The sequence below is a fragment of the Nomascus leucogenys genome, chromosome 2 (genome assembly GCF_006542625.1).
Source record: "Nomascus leucogenys isolate Asia chromosome 2, Asia_NLE_v1, whole genome shotgun sequence".
NCBI classification, from domain to species: Eukaryota; Metazoa; Chordata; class Mammalia; order Primates; family Hylobatidae; genus Nomascus; species Nomascus leucogenys.
In genome coordinates, this window is record NC_044382.1 from 71615081 (window position 1) to 71638346 (window position 23266).

General features: G+C 39.8%; 1 protein-coding gene across 1 annotated transcript in view; it reads left to right on the forward strand.

The window, feature by feature from the left end:
* The window catches only part of N4BP1 (NEDD4 binding protein 1), a 67622-nt gene that overhangs the window by 10366 nt on the left and 33990 nt on the right, over positions 1–23266 (forward strand). The gene's annotated exons all lie outside the window — the stretch shown is intronic.

Here is a 23266-nt window from a genome sequence, read left to right on the forward strand (position 1 = left end):
AAGAAGAGGTAACAGTTTTCCAGAAAACCCTAGCAGGTTTCTGCTTACCTCTAATTGGCTAGAACTATATCATGTGACCACTAGTAGTAAAGCAAGCTATGAAATGTTCAGTTTTACCTAGGCACATCGCTACCCTAAACAAAATATGGATTATTTTCCATGTGTTTTAAAAATTATAATTCCTAAAAAGCATATAGCAAGCATTCATTTAACTCATTTGTGAGGGAACCAGCTGGATTGGAAAACTGGTTCAAGGAGCACTGGAGGAAATGAGTACAGGTGCTGAAAAAACAGTGTTAGAATAAGATTGCTAGATTTGGGTACAAAACTGGTGAATGTCCTTGTGAGAATGTAGGAATAACTGACTCAGTTTCTCCTGCTTATGTGGACTCTAACATGCTTCTAACACAAGATGTGTGGGAGTTTTCCTCTTACCCTCTATTTTGCCAGAATTTGTGAAAGAACAACCATACCCCCATTAACTCCTTAGGAATTCTGACATAGGGTTTGAAAACAGTTGCAGTTACTTGCTTAGGAATCATCCCTGCTTAGTGTAACTGTAGTTGCAGCCCTGGTCCTGTGACCACTGTATCAGATGGGGATGAGGGGCAGGGGCAGTGGGAATCGAGGTGATACTGGAAAGAAAGAAAAAATTATAGTTGTTATACCAGTATACCACTCAGCTATACCAGTTCTCCAAGCTTGTAGCCTAATTCCATCAACCTTACTTTCCTAACTTTAGCCTCTGTTAGGACTTTATGAACCGGTTTTGTTTTTACAATACTAGGTAGGGGAAGTGTTTCCCCACCAGACATAACATCCGTTTCCATAAAACATTCAAGTAAAGGAGATACATCTTTTTAACTTAAAGCCTGTTTATTACCATTCCAGTTTATATAATCCTGTCAACCCTTACCTTTTCATATTCTCCCAATCTAGTAGCCCTAGTCGGGGCTTTCTTCACCCTTTATTCTTCACCCTTTCTTCACTCCTATATCAAGGAGTTTCAGGGATTTATCTTCACCACCCCCGAAGGTTTTACCCACTTGTGTACAGAGGCTCTGAGCCCCCAGCCAGAGGGTAGGCAAAAGGACACTTGTGCTTTATCAATTTTGCCTTGATTAATCTCCCTAGGCAATTTCAGATCAGATTTCTCATTGTAATCTTTGCCTTCTGACTTTAAATTTCTCCAACGTGGGACAAATTGAGGGACCAAGAGGGGCTCCCTTAGACCTACCTTATTTTTCAGTAGTGTTTTAAAATCTTTGTTTTAGTCTCATTAATTTCATTTTATTCATGCCATTTCTTAATAACCACCCTGCTGAGAGGAGTCCTGTGACTCTCCACCTTGTTTTCCTTTTTTGTATCACCCCTATCAGTGATTTTTTACTCACCTTGTTAATGATCCCTTAAAAATTTTCCTGGAAGGAGTCCTTTGACTATCCTCCCTGCCTTTTGCCATTCTTTTGTTAATTAATGTTTTTATTAGTGTCTGTAAGACCTAATGAAGCTGAGGAAGGAAACCTGATATGGCTTCCTGAATTTTGTGGTTTTGCAGCAGTAAGGTTATGTGAGGGCTTCCACCCTAAAGGACACCCTTAAGCACAGCACTTACCAATTTCCTGAGAAAAACATCTTAAGCAATTCTTAAAAGACCTGGGAAGCAGGCATGTTTGCTGAACGAGTGCCCCAGTCATTTTAAAGCCAGTCTCATATGGCATGCACATCAGTTGCTTTGTCTGGGATGTTCCACTTAGCATTTATAGAGGGAGTTGGGTAGTCCCCCTTCTCAGGGGAGCCTTTTATCTAGTCCACCAGCCTGGCTGTTTGCTCGGGAATAACCACCTTTGTCTGGATCATGTATAGCCATGCGATTGTTCCATTGTGAGCCATGCATTCTGCATCCACCAAAACTTTTTCTCCATTTTGCAGCATTATACAGAAGCTTATGCATGCAGCCATAATAGGTTTGTTGCCTCATGTCCACAGCAAGTCAATATGCACAGACACTGGGTTGCAGTAGAGAAAGAGGTTTATTTGTAGGGCCACTAAAGGACAAGACATGAGGAAACCTCAAATCTGACTCCCTAAGGGATTTGGGGGGTTAGGGTGTTTAAAGGTTTTGAAGTGGGCCAAAGTGTAGATATCATTCATTGGTTAGAGTGCAGGGTGAAGTCGTGGGACAGGTTGAAGAAGAAGCTGTATTCTCATGCTGATTCTGTTCCTCTCTGGGGGTCTTAAAACTGGTTAGCATCAGCTGTTCTGCTGGAATTTGACATCTGAAAAACATCCTAAGCAATTCTTAAAAGCCTTATGATTCTAAGGTCAGAAATTTTATCTATAGGAAAGTAGGGATGCAAACTTTCGGTGTCCACTACTACATGACTTTTGGTTACAAGGAAGTAGGTCTAAGTTCAGCTTCATTAATGCTTAATTATAACTATCTTTCTGCCCAGAATTCTTGTTAACCCTGTGAGGACAGCTTCGTATACCCTAAATTCAGAATCTGTCTTAGTAATGGCTTTTCAGGAAGTTGATACCAATGTAACCGCCCAGCGGGTTCACCTTGCCCTCTGCCTAGACAAAGCTGATTTATCAAGATAGGAATTGCAATGAAGAAAGAGTAATTCATGCAGAGCTGGCTGTGTATGAGACTAGAGTTCTATTATTACTCAAATCAGTTTCCCCACATTCGGGGATCAGAGTTTAAAAGATAGTTTGGCAGGTAGGGGCTCGGGAAGTGGGGAGTGCTGATTGGTCAGGTTGGAGATGGAATCACGGGGGGTTGAAGTGAGATTTTCTTGTTGTCTTCTATTCGTGGGTGGGATGGCAGAACTGGTTGAGTCAGATTATGGGACTGGGTGGTGTCAGCTGATCCACTGACTGCAGGGTCTGCAAAATATCTCAGCCACTGATCTTAGTACTGTTATCCCCAGGAGCAATTTGGGGAGGTTCAAACTCTTGGAGCCAGAAGCTGCATGACCCCTAAACCATCATTTCTAATCTTGTAGCTAATTTGTTAGTCCTGCAAAGGCAGACTGGTCCCCAGACAAGAAGGGAGTCTTTTCGGGAAAGGGCTATTATCAGTTTTGTTTCAGAGTCAAACCATAAACTGAATTCCTTGCCAAGGTTAGTTCCAGCCTACATCCAGGAGTGAGCAAGGACAGCTCAAAGGTTAGAAGCAAGATGGAGTCAGTCAAGTCTGATCTCTTTCACTGTCGTAATTTCCTCAGTTACAGTTTTTGCAAAGGTGGTTTCAGTCCTTCCCTTTGGGTTTAACAGCACCTTATTCTTAAGGTGTGGGCTATGAAGTTGGGAAAGGGCCGTCAGTCACTCTGGCTGCTTTCTCTTAAGTGGGCGTAGTGGGGGAAGGTGTTGACCCCAAAGTGAGAGAAGTGGAACCGCTTTGCAGCTGTCTGAGTGTATTCACGCAGGCGAGGCTGAGGTTCCAAGGCTTCATGACAAAGGTGTTAGTATTCTCATCTATGGTTTTAGTAAAGCATTTAAGTGGACATTTAAATACTGAGTTCTAGGATAAGGAGTGCAAATTCCAGTTAAGCATTAGTTTGGGGCATTGTGGCTCACCAAATCTAAATTGCAGAGGAAAAAAAGTAAAATAAAAACTCAAAAACAACAATAACAGGCGTACTATAGTTTTTGAAACACAATGTTTCTCTCCTAGTCCTTATTTTTATTAAAAACAAATCATGATAGGACTGATTTGTTTGCAAAATAAACTTTAGTTTATTATACTTGGCCTGATTTCTTCCACAGAGCACAGCAAGAATAATTATTTCTCACATAGCCTTTGTAAATTGGCTTTGATGGAATTCAGTTCCGTAAGGAACCTCAGTTAAGACTTTTTTAAAGCCAAGCCCAGCCATGGGTTTATACCCTCAGATAGCAATGAGTTGGGTAAATTCCTCTTCTCTTGAGGTCCCAAGATAACTTGCGGCTCCTGGGCCTGTCAGAAAGTGACATTCTTTACTTACCACAGGTCAGGAACCCTGTACAGGTACTGTGTAGACAAGGTGTGAGGTCACTCTTCCCAAGGGGCTTTTATTGGCTCTATAAGTCAAGTTCGATTCCTTAAAGGTAAGCACGCCATTCCAGTCAAAACCTTGGTAAAGTAACCAGTTTCTCCAATTGTGTCCTGTGAGAAAAGAAAACATTCTTATTGCACTTATGTAAATAACTATATCACCATAAGTTAAAAATACAAATAGTTTCCAAATTCTGGAGAAACCAGGTAGAGAGAAACAAATGTGCTTCAAATTTTGTTTACAAGAATATACTTTACTGAGTTGTTAAAAGCTGTAAATAGTGCAAAAGAAAGTTTTCTTTTTCTTTTTTTTTTTTTTTGAGACAGAGTCTCACTCTATTGCCCAGGCTGGAGTGCAGTGGCGTGGTCTCAGCTCCCTACAACCTCTGCCCCCTGGGTTCAAGCAATTCTCCTGCCTCCCTAGTAGTTGGAATTACAGGTGTGCGCTACCATGCCTGGCTAATTTTTGAACCCTTAGTAGAGATGGGGTTTTTGCCATGTTGGCCAGGCTGGTCTTGAACGCCTGGCGTCAAGTGATCCACCTGCCTCAGCCTCCCAAAGTGCTGGGATTACAGGTGTGAGCCACTACATTTGGCTTTGAAAAAATGAGAAGGATCAGCAACATTGTAAGCAAAAAAAGTAAAGAAAAAGATTACTTCAGTTTTCTGTTCGGTCCGTTCAGTTAACTCCTGTTCTGCTTGATATTCATGAACATTTTAGCTATCCCTGGGAGTCCTGAAAGTTTTTTTTTATTCTAATGTGACAATCTCCAGCATTATTAGAAACTTGCATTCAGGAGCACCTGTCGAAGTTTTATAGCTAATTATAAAACCATCTTCTAAAGAGGATCAAAACAAGATAATTGTCTGTGGATGAAAAAACATTTTAGGGCAGCCACAGTCAAAGACACAATTGACAAGGAAATTTGTTACCTCTGTGGCACACAATAATTTAACATAACAATTATATTATTGGTAACATATAGTGAGGCATATTAGAATTATAGAAATCTCATACAATTTTGTAACACATACTAATAACATATTTATATGAATGTAACCCAAAGAGAATCAAATACCATTTTATATTTGACAGTGTTTCCTTTGTTGAAAATACTGGATATCAGACGGGCACAGTGGCTCACACCTATAATCCCAGCACTTTGGGAGGTCGAGGCAGGCAGATCACTTGAGGCCGGGAGTTTGAGATCAGGCTGGCCAACACAGTGAAACCTCGTCTCTACCAAAAAAATACAAAAATTAGCTGGGTGTGGTGGTGTACACCTATAATCCCAGCTACTTGGGAAGCGGAGGCATGAGAATTGCTTGAACTCATGAGGCAGAGGTTGCAGTGAGCCAAGATTGTGTCACTGCACTCCAGCCTGGGCAACAGAGCAAGACCTTGTCTCAAAAAAGTAACACTGGATATTCACAAAGTAGAATCCCAGGTCACCATAAGTCATTCATTTAACCAAAGTGATAACTCACAAATTTTAAAACAGGAAAAACCTTTACTCTGGTAGAGAGGAGACTCAGCTTTCCAAACAACAAGATCCAGTGAAGATAGCATGTTGCCAACTGAATTTGTCTTTTCTCTCCACATCGCCCCCTCTGCCGCCTTTTTTGTAGTTTACTTAAAAGGCAAACAAAAACCTTTCATTATCTTTTAATGTTACATAAAAATTCTTTTCAAAAGAGAAAACCAAATTTAATGTTTGCATTAGTGCATCTTTAAAATGGTAAGCTAGGTGGTTTTTTGTTGTTTTTTTTGTTTTGTTTTGTTTTTGAGATGGAGTCTTGCTCTGTCACCCAGGCTGGACACGATCTCAGCTCACTGCAACCTCTGCCTACCAGGTTCAAGCAACTCTTTTGTCTCAGCCTCCTGAGTAGCTGGCACTACAGGTGCCCGCCACCACACCCAGCTAATTTTTAGTAGAGATGGTGTTTCACCATATTGGTCAGGCTAGTCTCAAACTCCTGACCTCAGGTGATCCACCTGCCTCAGCTTCCCAAAGTGCTGGGATTACAGGTGTGAGCCACCATGCCCAGCCTAAATTTGGTTTAATAACATTTTACAAATCTATTCCGTTTTAATTAGTTTGACCATAAGGTAAGATTCTTAAAAACCTTTTATAACCCTTTACAATATTTTTTTTTGTTAAAGAGCAGAACAATGTTTTAGGAAAACTCTGTTGCACTTTTATTCCAATGTTCAATTTATGGAAAAACAGAATAATGCCTCTTTAACTTTAGCCAATATGTTTGCACACATTAATTTTTTATAAACCTTTCACAACTCGTTTAAACCTTTAAATTTTTCCTTCCTCACTTAACACAATCCTTTAACCCTCTAAACTTAGGTGAGAAATTCATATTCCCATGCCTTAAAATCTTTTACCAAAAGTACATTCTGCTTTCCTTACACACTTTGTGTGTAGAACTGTTTCTTCAGTAGTCTCAAATACATGTTACGCTGTTAACTCTTAGCAACTTTTACTTTCAGTGAAAAACCTGGTTAGTAAGCAATTGTAATTATGTACCAGGTGTGGAGCCTCCAGCATAGCCAGGGGACTTGGCTAACTCCACATGTCCCCAGGCCTTACCTAGCTGTAAAGCAGGCAGGTTGTAAAGTCATAGTGGCAGTTTATGAAATATTTAGGGGACCTAATAACCTTTAAATTGTACAACATTTCTTGCATAAATTCCCTTTCATGAATCCTTTCATGACTTAGACCATCTATGACATGCTTGGACTTTCTGACTTGTCCTAACCACCCCTCTCTTTAAACAACCAGTCTTTTTACTTTAGGACAAGAATTTACCATACAAGATTCTTTTATATAAAATATTTTCTTTATGGGGGCTAATTTCACATGTCCCCAGACCTTACCTAGAATGTAATGGCTCCAAGCTAGATACATTGAAGAATTTTCAAAAGTTAAAGAAGCAGTTTATGACCTTAGAGCATTTAGCAAACCTAATATTTGACCTAATTTAGATGAAATGTCTAAATTTGGAAGATATTTTTATTTACCAGTAATCTTAAAAACTGTTTATTACCAAAAGATTACTAAAGTTATATGAACTAAACTAATTCATTAGTTTTAGTTTTTCTGACAAAATATCTGATTTAAGTGCTTATTTTTCTTTAAGCTAGTTAATTAGAGCTCTTTTATATAAACATCACACACAACACATACACAGACAGAATATCCAGTAGTTATAACATTTTTCATTTGCCAGTTTCTTAAGTTGGATTACTGGCTTCAGGGCAGAGCCCTTCAAGAAACAAGGCTAGGAAAGCATGCAGTTACTAGGGCCTAAAAAGCAGGCACAGCTGGAAAGCAAAAACATTCTCAAAATTAAGGGTCTCATTTTTATATTGCATCCTGGATTTTCAAAAGGGAAATGCCGTTGGAGAAGATGGTGCAATGCTTTTACCATGCATTTAATTGCCTGGCAACCCAAACCCAGTCAGCCCATTTTATTTTGTTTTTGTTTCTGTTTTTTGGGGATGGAATCTTGCCCTGTCACCCAGGCTAGATTGCAGTGGTGTGGCCTTGGCTCATTGCAACCTCCACCTCCCGGCTATCAGCCCATTTTGTAATTAGCCCATCCCCCATGGGAGTCTCATCTCTCAGTAGAGGGTGGGGATTTTTCCTCCTTACCTTTCAGGTGGCCAAGAGCATACTTTGATTAAAGCGTGCAGTGAGCCAAGTATCCCTCTGTAACTGTCATTAGCCATCCCTTAAAGTACATTTTGTACCTAATTTTTGCACACCAAGGCTAAAAGCTCTCCCATAATGCAGAGTAATTTCTGATACCCCCAAAACTTGAAAAAAAAAAAAAAAAAAGAATGTCAGGTAACATAATGTAAAGCTGAACAGAGCCTTAGATTTTGAGAGTGATCTATCCACTTTCAACTCCTGGGGTTCCATGAGGAAAACAGGTTTTTGTTTTTTTTCCAAAATGGAAGCTGTTAGAAATTATCTTAAGTTCTCTCATGTGGGCATCAGGAGGGCAAAGTAGAGAAATAATTCAGTTGACTGAGAAGAAAAACAAAAACTTTTTCTCAAAACCGATATCCAAGAAGGAAAAAAAAAAAATCAAGGCCTTTTAAAATATGTATAGCTTGGATATCCATTTTTAATTAAGTTGATTTTAACCATAGAGCTCTTTTTAAAATTTTTTTTAATAATCTCTTATTATCAGACTCTAGCCAGGACAATCAATATTTCTGGCTTTTGAACTTTGCCACAGGTAACTTCCCATGTGAAATTAATAAGTTTTAGCTAAGGTTACAACTTAACCATGGACCCGTAAGGTGTTTCAAAGAGATGGTAAGCAGCTTCTTTTTACAAGATTTAGAATCTTCCCAAGGGCAGTTTGGAGAAAGAAAAAATTCAAGACAGGAAATCAGAAGCTAGCCATTGGGGTGGGGGTGGGACCCTCAAAAAGTGGGAAAGTTAAATAACAAACCAGAAAGGAATCATTTCCAAAGCCAAGAATTCAACCTGGGCTGCCACTGTCAAAAGACAAAAAGCCTTGTCTACTGAGTTACAACATTCAGCAGGCTCTATTGCTCTTCCCAGAAGGTGCTTAGAGGAGCCAATTTCAAGCTTGCAAAGGCTTTTAATTGCTCAAGATAATTTTTGACTTTTGTCAGCAGTTCCTTCAGAGATCCCCACCGTATACAGAAACACACAAAGACAAGACAGACAGAAGGGCTTCCAAATCAAGATCCCTAACCAATAATTCCAGAGTACCCCTTCCAAACTATCCTTCTATTCTTTGCCTGAGAAATCTCCCCTAAATCTTCTAGATTGAGGAGAAGTCTTCCTAACTAAGACTCTTCCTACTAATTAGGGAGCGCCAACTGAGACCCCTAAAGGAGCCGAACCAAGACAGACACTCTGTGTTGGAGCTGCAGACACATACCGCACCATGGAGCTATGGAACCATTTGGGAGAAGGAAGGAGCTGTGGCAGCACCTAGGATACTCACTGAACCAGACACCCCAGAATGGGGCTACAGACAGACACCCTGTGATAGGGCAACAGTTATTGGACATCTGCCCAGGATTGTTTCTCCATTGCAATTAAATTCATGCACATTGGGTCGGCAGTGCCCTGTCAGTAGAGACGGTGTCAGAGTCAGCCGCCAATCCAAGAGAACTAGGCAGCCACCTGGGCTGGCCTCTGGATCCATTGCCAGAGGGGTGCTACCAAACCACAGGCAGGTAGCCACAAGAGCAATCCTGGACAAGCCTCCAAATTTGTAACCACCCAACAGGTTCACCTTGTCCTCTGCCTAGACAGAGCTAATTTATCAAGACAGGGGAACTGCAGTGGAGAAAGAGTAATTCACACACAGCTGGCTGTGTGGGAGACTGGAGTTTTATTATTACTCAAATCCCTCTCCCCCAGCATTCAGGGATCAGTTTTTAAAGAGAATTTGGCAGGTAGGGGCTTGGGAAGTGGGGAGTGTTGATTGGTCAGGTTGGAGATGGAATCATGGGGGTTAAAGTGAGGTTTTCTTTCTGTCTTCTGTTCCTGGGTGGGATGGCAGAATTGGTTGAGTCAGAATATGGATCTGGGTGGTGTCAACTGATCCATTGAGTGCAGAGTCTGCAAAATATCTCAATCACTGATTTTAGGTTTTACAATAGTGATGTTATCCCCAGGAGCAATTTGGGGGGGTTCAGACTCTTGGAGCCAGAAGCTGTATGACTCCTAAACCATCATTTCTAATCTTGTAGCTAATTTGTTAGTCCTTCAAAGACAGACTGGTCCCCAGGCAAGAAGGGAGTCTTTCCGAGAAAGGGCTGTTACCAGTTTTGTTTCAGAGTCAAACCGTAAACTGAATTCCTTCCCAAGGTTATTTCCACCTACACCCAGGAATGAACAAGAACAGCCCAAAGGTTAGATACAAGATGGAGTCAATTAGGTCTGATCTCTTTCACTGTCATAATTTCCTCAGTTATAATTTTTGCAAAGGTGGTTTCACCAGTCTACAAAGTGAATTCCTTTGGCAGGTTCTATACCCTTGTAGGGATCTAGGGAAAAGTTCCCCAGGTTGTTTTGTGATTATGACTGATGGGCTATAAATCGATTTTCTCACAGCTCACTCCGTGGGTTTTATTAATTAGCTAAGCAGCTCAGAGAACTCTGGGGAAGACACTTACTGGTTAATTGTAAAGGCTGTTAAAAAGGTTACAGATGAAGCGATGCATAGGGCAAGGTATGAGGGAAAGGGCTTAGAGCTTCCATACCTTCTCCAGGAACAACACCCTCCAGGATAGGTATTAGCTATCCTGAAACTCTCCAAAGCCAGTCCATTTGGGTTTTTATGGAAGTCTCATTACATAGGAGTGATTGATTAAATCATTGGCACTGATGATCAAACCAACCTTCAGCCCCTCTCCCCTCCCGAGAGGTTGGAAGTAGGGCAGAAATCTCAACCCTGTCATCCTACTTTGGTCTCTCTGCTGACCAACCCCATCCTGAAGCTGCTACCTATGGATGCCAGTCATAGTTGAACTCATTAGCATATAAAAAGACTATCACTTTCAAATTCTAAAAATTTTAAAAATTGTATGCCAGGAAATATATATTTCACAGTATTACAGTCTTACAAGATAATGAAACCGTGATCTTTGGGATTGTCTTTTATGCCAGACAGAAATCATCTGTATCTATACTGGACAAAAATCTACAAGTTACAATGTAATTTCACAGATTCTGGACATTAATATAAATATGTCAAGCAAAAAAATACATTCTCCTAGGATGTACATTGGCAAACTTTTTCACTAAAGAGCTGAATGATAAATATTGTAGACTTTGTGGACCACAAAGTCTTTGTTTTATATTCCTTTTTGTTTTGGTTTTTATAGCCCTTTAAAAATGTAAAAACTATTTTTACCTCAGGGGTTGTATATACAAAATAGTCCAAGGGCTGGATTTGCACAAAGCAGTATGGTAGCCACTACCCCATGTGGCTGTCTAAATTGCTTCAGTGAAATTAAGTGCTAGTGGTCACATGTAACTAGTGGCCACCAATTTGGATAGTACAGCTATAGGACATTTCCATCATTGCAGAAGTTCTTTTGGACAGTGCTGCCCTAAAGTATTAAGTAATCCTTGATTGGACCTGCTAGAGAATAGTGTGATATTGAGGCTGGGCACGGTGACTCACACCTGTAATCCCAACACTTTGGGAGGTCAAGGCAGGTGGATCACTTGAGGTCAGGAGTTTGAGACCAGCCTGGCCAATATGGTGAAACCCCGCCTCTACTAAAAATACAAAAATTAGCCAGGCATGGTGGTGGGCGCCTGTAATCCCAACCACTTGGGAGGCTGAGGCGGGAGAATCACTTGAACCTGAGAGGCGAAGGTTGCCATGAGCCAAGATCCTGCCATCGCACCCCAGCCTGGGCAACAAGAACGAAACTTCCTCTCCGAAAAAAAAAGAAAACAGTATGACATTGAAAGAACATGCTGCCATGTTTTTACCTTATTTTCAGGATCTTTGTAATTTTTCTTCATTGCTTCCCCTTCTATATAACATCTGGAGATTATTCTTGATATCACACCCACACAGTAGCATCTTTGTATTTGGGTGATGGTAAGATGTATTAGTAGCTAGTGAGGGTAGAGAATTATCCTCAGGAAATTTCATAAGAAATCTTATATTGCATTTTAAATAGCCGGGTGAGATTTTTGCTTATTTTTTGTTTTTATCTGTTCTTATTGGCTCTTCTAAAACTAGGAAACCAACCTCAAAAAAAAAAAAAAAATCAAGAAAATTATCTCTATGTATTTCGCCTGTAGTGTCTGTACATCTAGATGAATTCCTTTTTCTTCAGAATTCCCAAAATCTGCTAAAATTTCTGTCTTTCCAGGAATTGACCTTAATACAGAACAGAAGGCTGAGGTCCTGCACCATAGGATAGGCACCAGGCCAGTTTCCTGAGCATGAGTTCAACACATGAACTACCGTTCTTGTTCTTTAATAGTGGCCATTCTATACCTTATTAAATAAAATTCTTATGTAATTCCAGATATGGCCTGGGTTGCACAGTTTGATTCTCTTCTGGTAAAAAGGGGGCCAAATTCTTAATGATCTTATGCAAGCAGCTGCATATCATGAAAAGTGAAGAGAGCCAGTGAAAGTATTTTTAATTCCTGAATTTTGAGTGTCAGGGAAAACAAGATAACATTTTGAAAGTATTTTCTTTCCATTTGTAAAAGCATAGCTTGCTAAGTGGAAGGTTAAAAATTAATGAAAAGGGGCTTCTTCCTATACCTGAGAGAAAATAGAACATTGTAAAAAATCAACTATATTTCATATAATTAGAGTTAGATTTCTTCCATTAATTCATTCAGTCATTACATTGTGTTCCACTAGATGTTGGGTTGTCTGCTTTACAAAGGGTCCCAGAAATCTTGACTGAGTCCTTTTGTGTAGTCTAGCTCGTTGCTTAAGGGATGTCGCTTGTACTCCAAAGGTTGTGTCCATGAGTCAGTTTCTTGAAGTATCAGTAGTCAAGAGTGTCTGGCATAGTCTCTTCTGCAAGACTCTGGGACTGTCATCCTCTGTTGTAGACCCACTTTCTATGCTGTAGTCAGTAGCAGAGATATAGCACAAGGAAGAGAGGAAGGAAGAAACCGCTTGTTAATGACAAGACTGGATAACCATGGTCAGTTTATACAGTAACCAACAAAATCAGGATGGAGGAGAGTTAAAATCTATTGAGGTACAGTACATAACTGTTTAAGATTGGAGCAGTGTTTATCTGAAAGCTAAGAACATATGGTAGGCATTGACAAGGCCCTAAGGCCTTCCATTCTATCTTGTGAAGTGTGTAGTCTCTAAAAAAAAAAAAAAAGTTAGAAGTTTTTCTCTGTACAAAAGTATCCAGAGAAGACCGTGCTTCCTCTTTGATTTGACAGAAACTAATCATGTTGAGCTATTTAAGAAACACAGAATACTCCAAAGAAATTAGTTTTAACATCCTTCTTGTTATAAGGTGATAAAAACAAATCTTTGTGATTTCCCAGGGACCTTTAGGAACCTCCGGAGATAGTTTAGATGTAAAAACAGAGTTGCATACTACTTAGCAATAGAAAAGGATAAATTACTGGCTGATACATGCAACAATGTGGATTAATCTCAAAACTGTTAGGCTGCATGGAAGAGCCTTACTAAAAGAGTATATATACTGTTGTAATTCTGCTGTTGTCACGTTATAGACAAGGGTGAACTAATTGTGTAGTTACGGTGAAAAAAAATCAGAGTAATTTGGAGAAAACAACTGGAAGAAGACATTAAACACAGACTGGGTATTAGATTAAGAAACTATTTTGCCGGGTGCAGTAATGACATTGTGGTTATATTAAAAAGAGCATGTGTATGTATGTGGTAAAATTATATACTCGGTAGTTAAGCATGGTGGTGTGCACCTGTGGTGCCAGCTACTTGGAAAGCTGAGGTGTGAAGATGGTTTGAGGCCAGCATTCTGAGGCTTCAGTGCACTGTGTTCACACCTATGAATGCACACCACCTGGACACCATAGTGAGACCCATCTCTAAACAAAAGTGAAAAATTCTGTGTCTGTTTCACTTGGAAATTAATCACATATTGCAAAGAGTAACCATTAATTAATATCAGTCTGACCAAAGTCTTGAAGTTAATTAATGATCTTGGAAGTTATGCTTATACTGACAACTGAGCAACATCCAACTTCTGGTATCAAAAAGTTTGGCTGGGCTCAGTGGCTCACACCCGTAATCCCAGCACTTCGGGAGGCCAAGGCGGGCAGATCACTTGAGATCAGGAGTTTGAGACCAGCCTGGCCAACATGGTGAAACCTCATCTCTACTAAAAATACAAAAATTAGCCGGGCATGGTGGCGTCTGCCCGTAGTCCCAGCTACTCTGGAGGCTGAGGCAGGATAATTTCTTGAACCCAGGAGTTGGAGGTTGCAGTGAGCCGAGATCGTGCCACTGCACTCCAGCTTGGGCAACAGAATGAGACTTTGTCTCAAAAAAAAAAAAAAAAGCCAGGCATGGTGGCGCATGCCTGTAATCCCAGCTACTTGGGAGGATGGGGCTGGAGAATCACTTGAACCCAGGAGGCGGAGGTTGCAGTGAGCCAAGATCGCGCCACTGCACTCCAGCCTGGGTGACAGAGTGAGACTCCGTCTCAAAAAAAAAAAGTTTGTTACTATTATAATTTAGTTGAACATATAATTTTATATAATCTTTTTTTTTTTTTTTTTTTAATAGAGACAGGGTCTCACCATGTTGCCCAGACTGGTCTTGAACTCCTAGGCTCAAGCAATCATTCTGCCTTAGCCTCCCAAAGTGCTGGGATTACAGATGTGAGCCACCACACTGGGCCAAATTTTATATTTTTCATAATTATAAATATATATGAGTAATGTTAGCTTACCTAATCAGTAAGCCAGTAAAGCATAGGAAGTTTAATCTCTGTAAGAAAAACATTTAAAAAAAAAAAAAAAACGTGTAGGCCGAGTGACGTGACTCACGCCTGTAATCCTAGCACTCAGGGAGGCTAAGTGGGTGGATCATTTGAGGTCGGGAGTTCAAGACCAGCCTGACCAACATGGTGAAACCCCATCTCTACTAAAAGTACAAAAAAATTAGCCAGGCGTGGTGGCAGGTGCCTGTAATCTCAGCTACTTGGGAGGCTGAGGCAGGAGAATCACTTTAACCCAGGAGGCAGAGGTTGCAGTGAGCTGAAATCACGCCACTTCACTCCAGCCTAAGTGACAAAGCGAGACTCTATCCCCCCAAAAAAAGTATAGATTTATTATATTCTACACTGGTAAAATCAGGGAAAGGACATCTATTTTTAAATTAGTATTAAAATAATCAAATAATACTGATTTGCCTGAGAATTATTTTGATTACACAAATTTGGATTCTTAACAGTGTTTCTGACCTATTGGTTTCTGTAAGTTTTGGAGTTTTTCTATTTATTGTTATTTTTTAAGAGATGGTGATCTCACAGTGTGTTATTAGCTGGACTCAGAACTCCTGGGCTCAAATGATCCTCCTGCCTCACCCTCCCAAGCAGCTGGGAATACAGGCATGTATCACTACACCCAGCCTGGGTTTGTTTTTTTGTCCTTAAAAGGCTAACATAAGAGTTGGAACCAACCCAAATGTCCAACAACGATAGACTGGATTAAGAAAATGTGGCATATATACACCATGGAATACTATGCAGCCATAAAAAATGATGAGTTCGTGTCCTTTGTAGGGACATGGATGAAACTGGAGAACATCATTCTCAGTAAACTATCGCAAGGACAAAAAACCAAACACCGCATGTTCTCTCTCATAGGTGGGAATTGAACAATGAGAACTCATGGACACAGGAAGGGGAACATCACAATCCGGGGACTGTTGTGGGGTGGGGGGAGGGGGGAGGGACAGCATTGGGAGATACACCTATTGCTAAATGACGAGTTAATGGGTGCAGGAAATCAACATGGCACATGGATACATATGTAACAAACCTGCACATTGTGCACATGTACCCTAAAACCCTAAAGTATAATAATAAAAAAAATAAATAAATAAAAATAAAAAAAAAATAAAAAGGCTAACATGTTTAAAGTATTAGATGTTTAGTTTCATTATGTTTTAGGAATTCTAGAAATATAGAGTTAAGGAAGTTCTTGTAATTGTCTGTCAAGCAACTAGAATAGAGATTGTTTGAGAAACTTTATAATCTAATGTATTAATAGCCCTGGAGATATTTCTCATTCATACCATGAAAAATAAGGCTTTTCTTATAGTCACAAATGCACAAGAACTTTCAGCTTCAACAGTCTTAATCACAGGTAAAACTAATTGAGAAACACATAACTGGTCCAGATTTCAAAAAGGCAGTTCTTTCATTGGTCCTGAAACGTGATCTTGCACTAACAAAAACACAGAAAAGACTAAAACCAGATTTTCTTGAGGTGTCTCATCTGATAGAAAATAGATCCCTATTGTCTACCAGACAGATCACCATATGGTCAGACCATAAAATCAGATTCCTAGCCAAGATCAGTTATCAGCCATGCATAGACCAGATTCATGTATACAGATGGTGCAGTTGAAACTGGCCTAGTGATTTGTATCCACTCGTCTCTGGGCCAGTGTGGACAGGGACATGTGGCTAAGAATCATCAAATGAAAACACATTATCAGAAGAAAAGGAGACAACAGAGAAACAGCAGAAGTAACATTATCTGGCTGCTTGGTATTCTCGATATACTCTGGGAGCCAAAATGAGACATGCCTGGGTTTAAGGAGCTGATGAAGTGCCCTTCTGGGGCCACTCAGTTTAGTAGCTCAAGCAGATGAGAGTCCCTTTGGGCATCTGAGTGGGTACTAACTCTACTGCCAAAGTGTAAAAATTTTTTTGAAGTTATGTAAGCATGACTTTCAGACAGGTAACTCATGAATGAGGGACCAGCAGGAATGTAGAAATGGTTCAGAGAGCACTTGACGTTTTCAAATTTATTTTTTAAATTGACAGTTAAAATTGTATTTATTATATATCCATGATGTTTTGAAGTACATAGCAATGTGGAATGGTTAAAGCTAGCTAATTAACATGCCTCACATAGATGTCATTTTTGTGGTGAGGACACATATCTATTCTGTTAGTATTTTTCATGACCACAATATATTGTCATTAACTATAGTCACCATGCTGTACAATAGTTCTCTTCAATTTGTTCTTCCTATCTAACTGTAATCTTGTGTCCTTTGACCAACATCTCCAGAATCCCTTCCCCAAACTGTGCCAGCCTTGGATAACCACCATTCTTCTCTATGTTTCTAGGAGACCAACTTCTTTAGATTCCACATACATCATTTGTCTTTCCATGCCTGGCTTATTTCACTTAACCTCATGTTTTTGGGTTTATCTATGATGTTGCAAATACCATGATTTCCTTTTTTTTTTTTTTTTTTATGGCTGATAACCATTCCATTGTTTATATTTACCATATTTTGGTATTTGCAAAAGGGTCCTGGAATCAGTCCCCTGCAGACACCAAAGGATGACTATATATAACATTTTCTCTTTTATTATTTTATTTATTTATTTATTTATTGAGACAGGGCCTCACTCTGTCGCCCAGGCTGGAGTGCAGTGATGTGGTCATAGTTAACTGTGGCCTGAAATTCCTGGGCTCAAGCAGTTCCCCCACCTCAGCTTCCTGAGTAGATGGGACCACAGGCGAGTTTACCATCATGCCTACCTACTTTTTAAATTGGTTGTAGAGATGAGGTATCCTTATGTTGCTCGGCCTGTTCTCAAACTCCTGAGCTCAAACTCCTGGCCTCCCAAAGTGCTAGGATTACAGGCATGAGCCACTGCACCCAGCCAATAATTTTTTTCATATACAGTAGTCCCCCTTATCCGCTGGGGATACGTTCCAAGACCCCCAGTAGATAACTAAAACCTTGGATGGTACTGAGTCCTATATATACAACGTTTTTTTCTATATGTAGATACCCATGATAAAGATTAAATTATACATTAGGCACAATAAAAGATTAACAACAATTACTAATAATAGAAAAATAATAACAATATACTCTAATAAAAGTTATTTTCTTATTAAGTGGAGAACTTTCATCTTTGCATTTAAAGGAAGCAATTTATTGCTTCTCTTTGGCATGTCCAAATTGCCAACATTACTACTCTTGTATTTTGGGATAATTATTAAGTAAAATAAGGGCTACTTGAAGACGGCCACCTAGATACTGCTACAGTCGATCTGATAACCAAGGCAGCTACTATCTGTTGGGCAGGTAGTATATACAGCATGGATATACCAGACAGAGGAATGATTCCAATACTGGATAGCGGAAGATTTCACCGCACTGCTTAGAAGGCACAATTTAAAATTTTTATGAATTGCTTATTTCTGGAGTTTTCTATTTAATATTTTCATAACATGCTTGACCAAGGGTAACTGAAACCACACATAAGGGGGGGACTCACTACTGTACCTGTTGGCCATTTGTATATCTTCTTTTGATAACTGTGTCTATTCAAATCTTTTGCTCATTTTTTAATTGGATTGTTGTCTTGCTATTGTTGTTTTGAGTTCCTTTTATATTTTTGGATATTAACCTCTTATGTGTATAGTTTGCAAATATTTTCTCTCATTCTGTAGGTAATCTCTGTTGATTGGCTTCTTGCTTATCCTGAAGCTTTTATTTGATGTAATTCTGTTAGTCTATTTTTGTTTTTGTAGCCTCTGCTTTTGAGGTTGTATTTTTAAAAATCATTGTCAAGACCAATGTCATGAAGCTTTTCCTCTATATTTTCATCTAGTAGTTTCATAGTTCGGAGTCTTAACCTTTAAGTCTTTAATCCATCTTTAGTTGATTATTGTATATGATGTGAGATAAGGATCTAATATCATTCTTTTGCATGTGGTTGTATACTTTTCCCAATGTATTTATTGAAGAGATTGTCCTGGGATATCATTCCATTTATTCGTATCTTCAATTTCTTTTGTCAGTGTTTTCGTTTTCCATGTAAAGATTTTTGAACTTGTTGGTTAAATTTATTCCTAAGTAGTTCACTGTTAGTTTAGAAACACTACTGATTTTTGTGTTGATTTTGTATTCTGCAACTTTATTGAATTTATTAATTCTGGGGTTTGTTTTGGTGGACTGTTAAGGGTTTCCTATATAGTAAGATCATGTCATCTGGGAACAGTTTAACTTTTTTCTTTCTAGTGTGGATGTCTTATATTTCTCTTGCCTAATTGCTCCAAAACTTTGAATACGATGTTGAAAGAGCGGGCTTCTTTGTCGTGTTCCATATCTTACAAGAAGAGCCTTAAATTTTTCCTCATTGAGTATGTTATGAGTTTCTGATTTATCATACGTGGCATTTATTGTGTTGAAGTATTGGGATTTTGTTTGTTTTTTTTATCATGAAAGGGCACGGGATTTTATCAAATGCTTTTTCGGCATCCATTGAAATGATCATATGGCTTTTGTTTTTCATTCTGGTAATGTATCCTGTTTTTTCATTTGCATTTGTATTCAGCCATCCTTGCATTCCTTGGATGAATCCTACTGGATTATAGCGAATGATCTTTTTAGTGTGTTATTGAATTCTCTTTGCTATTACAGTAGTCTCTTGTCATTTGTGGGTGATTGGTTCCAGGATCTCTCATGGATATGAAAATCTGCAGCTATTCAAGTCCCTGGTATAAAATGGTGTAGTGTTTGCGTATAATCTATGTATATTTTCCTATATACTTAAATTATCTCGAGATGATTTGACCTCCTTGACCTACTTATAATGCCTTACACAATGTAAATGCGATGTAAATAGTTATATTGTATTCTTTAGGGAATAATGGCAGGAAAAAAGTCTGTACGTGTCCAGGACAAATGTAATTTTTTTTCTGAGTATTTTCAATCTGTGGTTGGTTGAATCCATGGATGCAGAAACCACAGATAGAGAAGGCCAACTGTATTTTGTTGAGGGTTTTTGTATCTGTGTTCATCAGGGATATTGGCCTGTAGTTTTCTTTTTTTGTTTTATCCTCATCTGGTTTTGGTACCAGGGTAATGCTGGCCTCAAAAATGAATTTGGAAGTATTTCCTCCTCTTCAGTTTTTTGGAAGAGTTTGAGAAGAATTGATATTAGTTCTTCTTTAAATGTTTGGTAGAATTCAGCAGTGAAGCAAGCCATCAGTTCCTGGGATTTTCTTTGATAGGAGACTTCTTATTACTGATTTAATGTCACTCATCATGCTGAATTGACCCCTTTATTATTTTATAATGACTTTGTTTCTTCTAATAGTTTTTGACTTACAGTTTATTTTATCTGATATAAGTGTAGCTACGCCTGCTTTCTTTTGGTTTTCCATTCACATGAAATACCTTTTTCCATCTCTTCACCTTTGGTCTGTGTGTGACCCTACTGGTGAACTGAGTCTCTTGCAGGCAGCATATACTTGGATCTTTTTTTTTTTTTTTTTGTCACTTTTCTGATCTATTTACATTCAAGGTTGTTATTGGAATACAATTGCTTGGTTAGAGAGAGATTGGCTAATATCTTACAGAGCAACGACATTGTAACCTTTTGGGTTATTTTTCTAGCAGACTGAGACAGTTGGCATCTCTACTGGACAGAAATCTTCATTTGAATGCATAGCTTAACAGTCTAGACCCTAACCAATAATGAATAATGTGTTAGGCAAAGGTGTATTGCCTAGAGAATTAAATAATCTTTGAGTAGGCCCAAGAGAGTACTCCCTTATATTTGAAAGGCTGTTCTTTTCCCTTATTTAGAAGTATTTGATAATTTTATTTAACTTTATTCGAACTGCTAAAATGAAACTCCCTTCCCCCCTTTTTGGCCATTCTTTCCCTCTTAAACAGTGTTAACCACATCATTGATAACTAGGCTGGATGTCAGCCTGTGTTCCTAAACCTCCTAATTCCTGTTCTGACATGTTCTTGTTAGACATTTATTGATTAGTTCAGGGTTTCTCAGCAGTGGCACTGTTGACATTTTGAGCAGATCATTGTTGTGGGGGCCGTACTGTGCATTGTAGGATATTTGGTAGCTTTTCTGGCCTCTACCCTCTAGTTGCCAGGAGCATCCTCTTGGTTGTGACAACCAGCAATGTCTCTTGGCATTGTCAGATGCCCCCAGGAAGGGCAAAATCTCACCTAGTTGAGAACCATAGTTAAATGACCAAGGCCAGTCCCCACTCTTAATATAATACATTTACAATCTAATAGAGCTGTGATAAATGCTATAGTTTAAATAATAAGATACTGTTATGTATAGAAAGCAGAGATTAATACACTTTGGATTTCTTAGGTACTTTTGGATTAGAGTGGAAGGAAGAAAAGTTTAAACTAGGTTATAGAAATAAGCACATTAAAGTCTAGACTACAGAGACTTTGAATATTGTTCTCAGAATCTTGAACATTAATCCTACACGATGAAGAGCTTTAGAAAGTTTTTGAGCAAGGAAGTGAAATTGGTATGTTTTCAGAACTTTGGTACTGTAACAGAGGAGTGGAGTGTGGTAAGACTGACAGTAGGAAGAAGAGTTTAGAATTAGTTGCCATGTTCACAAGACTCAGCGCCTATGTCACTGAAAGGGAACTTGGGCCAAGGATGGAGTGGAAGAGAGCTGTGAGCTCTGATTCAGAACTGTTAAGTTTGAGGCACATGTGGGATAACCAGGTGGAAGTGCTCAGGGAGTAGTCTTGCAGCCTAAAAAAATCTTAATAGTTGCTTCTTCTTTGAGAAAACATCAAATGGCGGATGACGCCAGTGTAGCTAGGGCTGGTGAGGGGGAAGGGGGTGCAGGAGTGTGACCCAGAGCCCCTGGGGGTCCTGGGTTGAGGAACTGCAGAGGCTTCGGCATTGGCATCTGGGGCCAGGGCCCCAGCCAAGAACAAGAGGTATATGCCCATTACCAAGCTGGACCACCTGGTCAAGAACATGAAGATCAAGTCCCTGGAGGAAATCTATCTCTACTTCCTGCCCATCAAGGAGTCTAAGATCATTGACTTTTAACTGGGGGCTCTCTCAAGGATGAGGTTTTGAAGATTATGCCAGTGCAGAAGCACACCTGCACCGGCCAGGCATCAGGTTCAAGGCATTTGTTGCCTTCAGGGGCTAGAATGGCCACGTCTAGTGTGGGTGTTAAGTGTTCCAAGGAGATGCCATCCGAGGGGCCATCATCCTGGCCAAGCTTTCCATTGTTCCCGTGCACAGAGGTTACTGGGGGAACGAGATCGGCAAGCCCCACACCATCCTTTGCAAGGTGACAGGCCACTGCAGCTGTGTGCTGGTGCGCCTCATCCCTGTGCCCAGGGGCCCTGGTGTCATCTCGGCCCCAGTACCCAAGAAGCTGCTGCTGATGGCTGGTATTGATTGCTACACCTCAGCCAGGAGCTGCACTGCCACCCTGGGCAACTTTGCCAAGACCACCTTTGATGCCATCTCCAAGACCTACAGCTGCCTGTCCCCTGACCTCTGGAAGAAGACTGTGTTCACCAAGTCTCCCTATGAGGAATTCACTGACCACCTCCTCAAGACCCACACCAGAGTCTCCATGCAAAGGACCCAGGCTGCAGCTGTGGCTGCAACATAGGGGTTTTATACAAGAAAAATAAAGTAATTATGCCTGTTAAGAAATGTTAGAGGTTAGAGGTGGAGATTTGGAGTTATTACCAGAACAGTAAAATTTAGGATTGTAGCTTGAAGAGTCTGTGAAAGTATAGTTGAGGGAGAGGACCAGGAGAGAATTTTGGGAAATTTAAGGAGCAATAGAGAAAGAAAGCAAAAAAACAAACAAACAAACAAAACTGGGGGTGCTAGTCAAAGGTAGGAAGTATCTCAGAAGAGTGGAGAGGAAAGAACTTGTCATGGGGAAGTTGGTCATGCTACATACAGCCCAAGCAGAATGAATACAAAGGAGGAGACTTTGGGCTTGGCATTAGTCATCATTGTTGGTATTCAAGAAAGTGGTTTTGGTTTGAATGGGGGCAGATCCAGAAGGCAAGGGACTGCCAGTGAAATGGGGCTCGGGCTACTTTTTTCAAAAAGTGTGAAGCCAGGCCTAGTGGCTTACACCTATATTCATAGCACTTTGGGAGACTGAGGCAGGAGGATTGCTTGAGGCCAGGAGTTTGAGGCTGCAGTGAGCTGTGATCACACTTTTGCACTCTAACCTGGGCAGCAGAGCAAAACCCTGTCTCTAAAATAAAAGTGTGAAGATGAAAGGACAGAAATGGAGTAGTTCCACGCATCAGCAGTGGATTTGAAGGAAGCTTTCTGTAGGATGTGGGAAATCCAAGCATGTTTGTAGGCAGAGGGGCAGCAGTGGGTAAACAGAGAAGTGATGAAGCCTGAGGTAAGGCAGAATGCAAAGACATGACTTTGAAAAAGCAGGAGGGAGAAGGAAGTCATGAAAGGTAGAATTTTTAGATGAAATGGAGGAGAAGTCAAAGGGATTCACACATATTGAATTCTGGGCTCTGATCAAATATACTTTTTATTAAGAATGAGAAGAATGACAACAGACATGAGATTTGAGAACTTGAAGAGGTTCTTTGGATAAGAGTGAAGAAAAACTCAGGAGAGCTGAAAGTTTTTGAAGCTGTCAAATTATGGAGATTTATAGATGTAGTG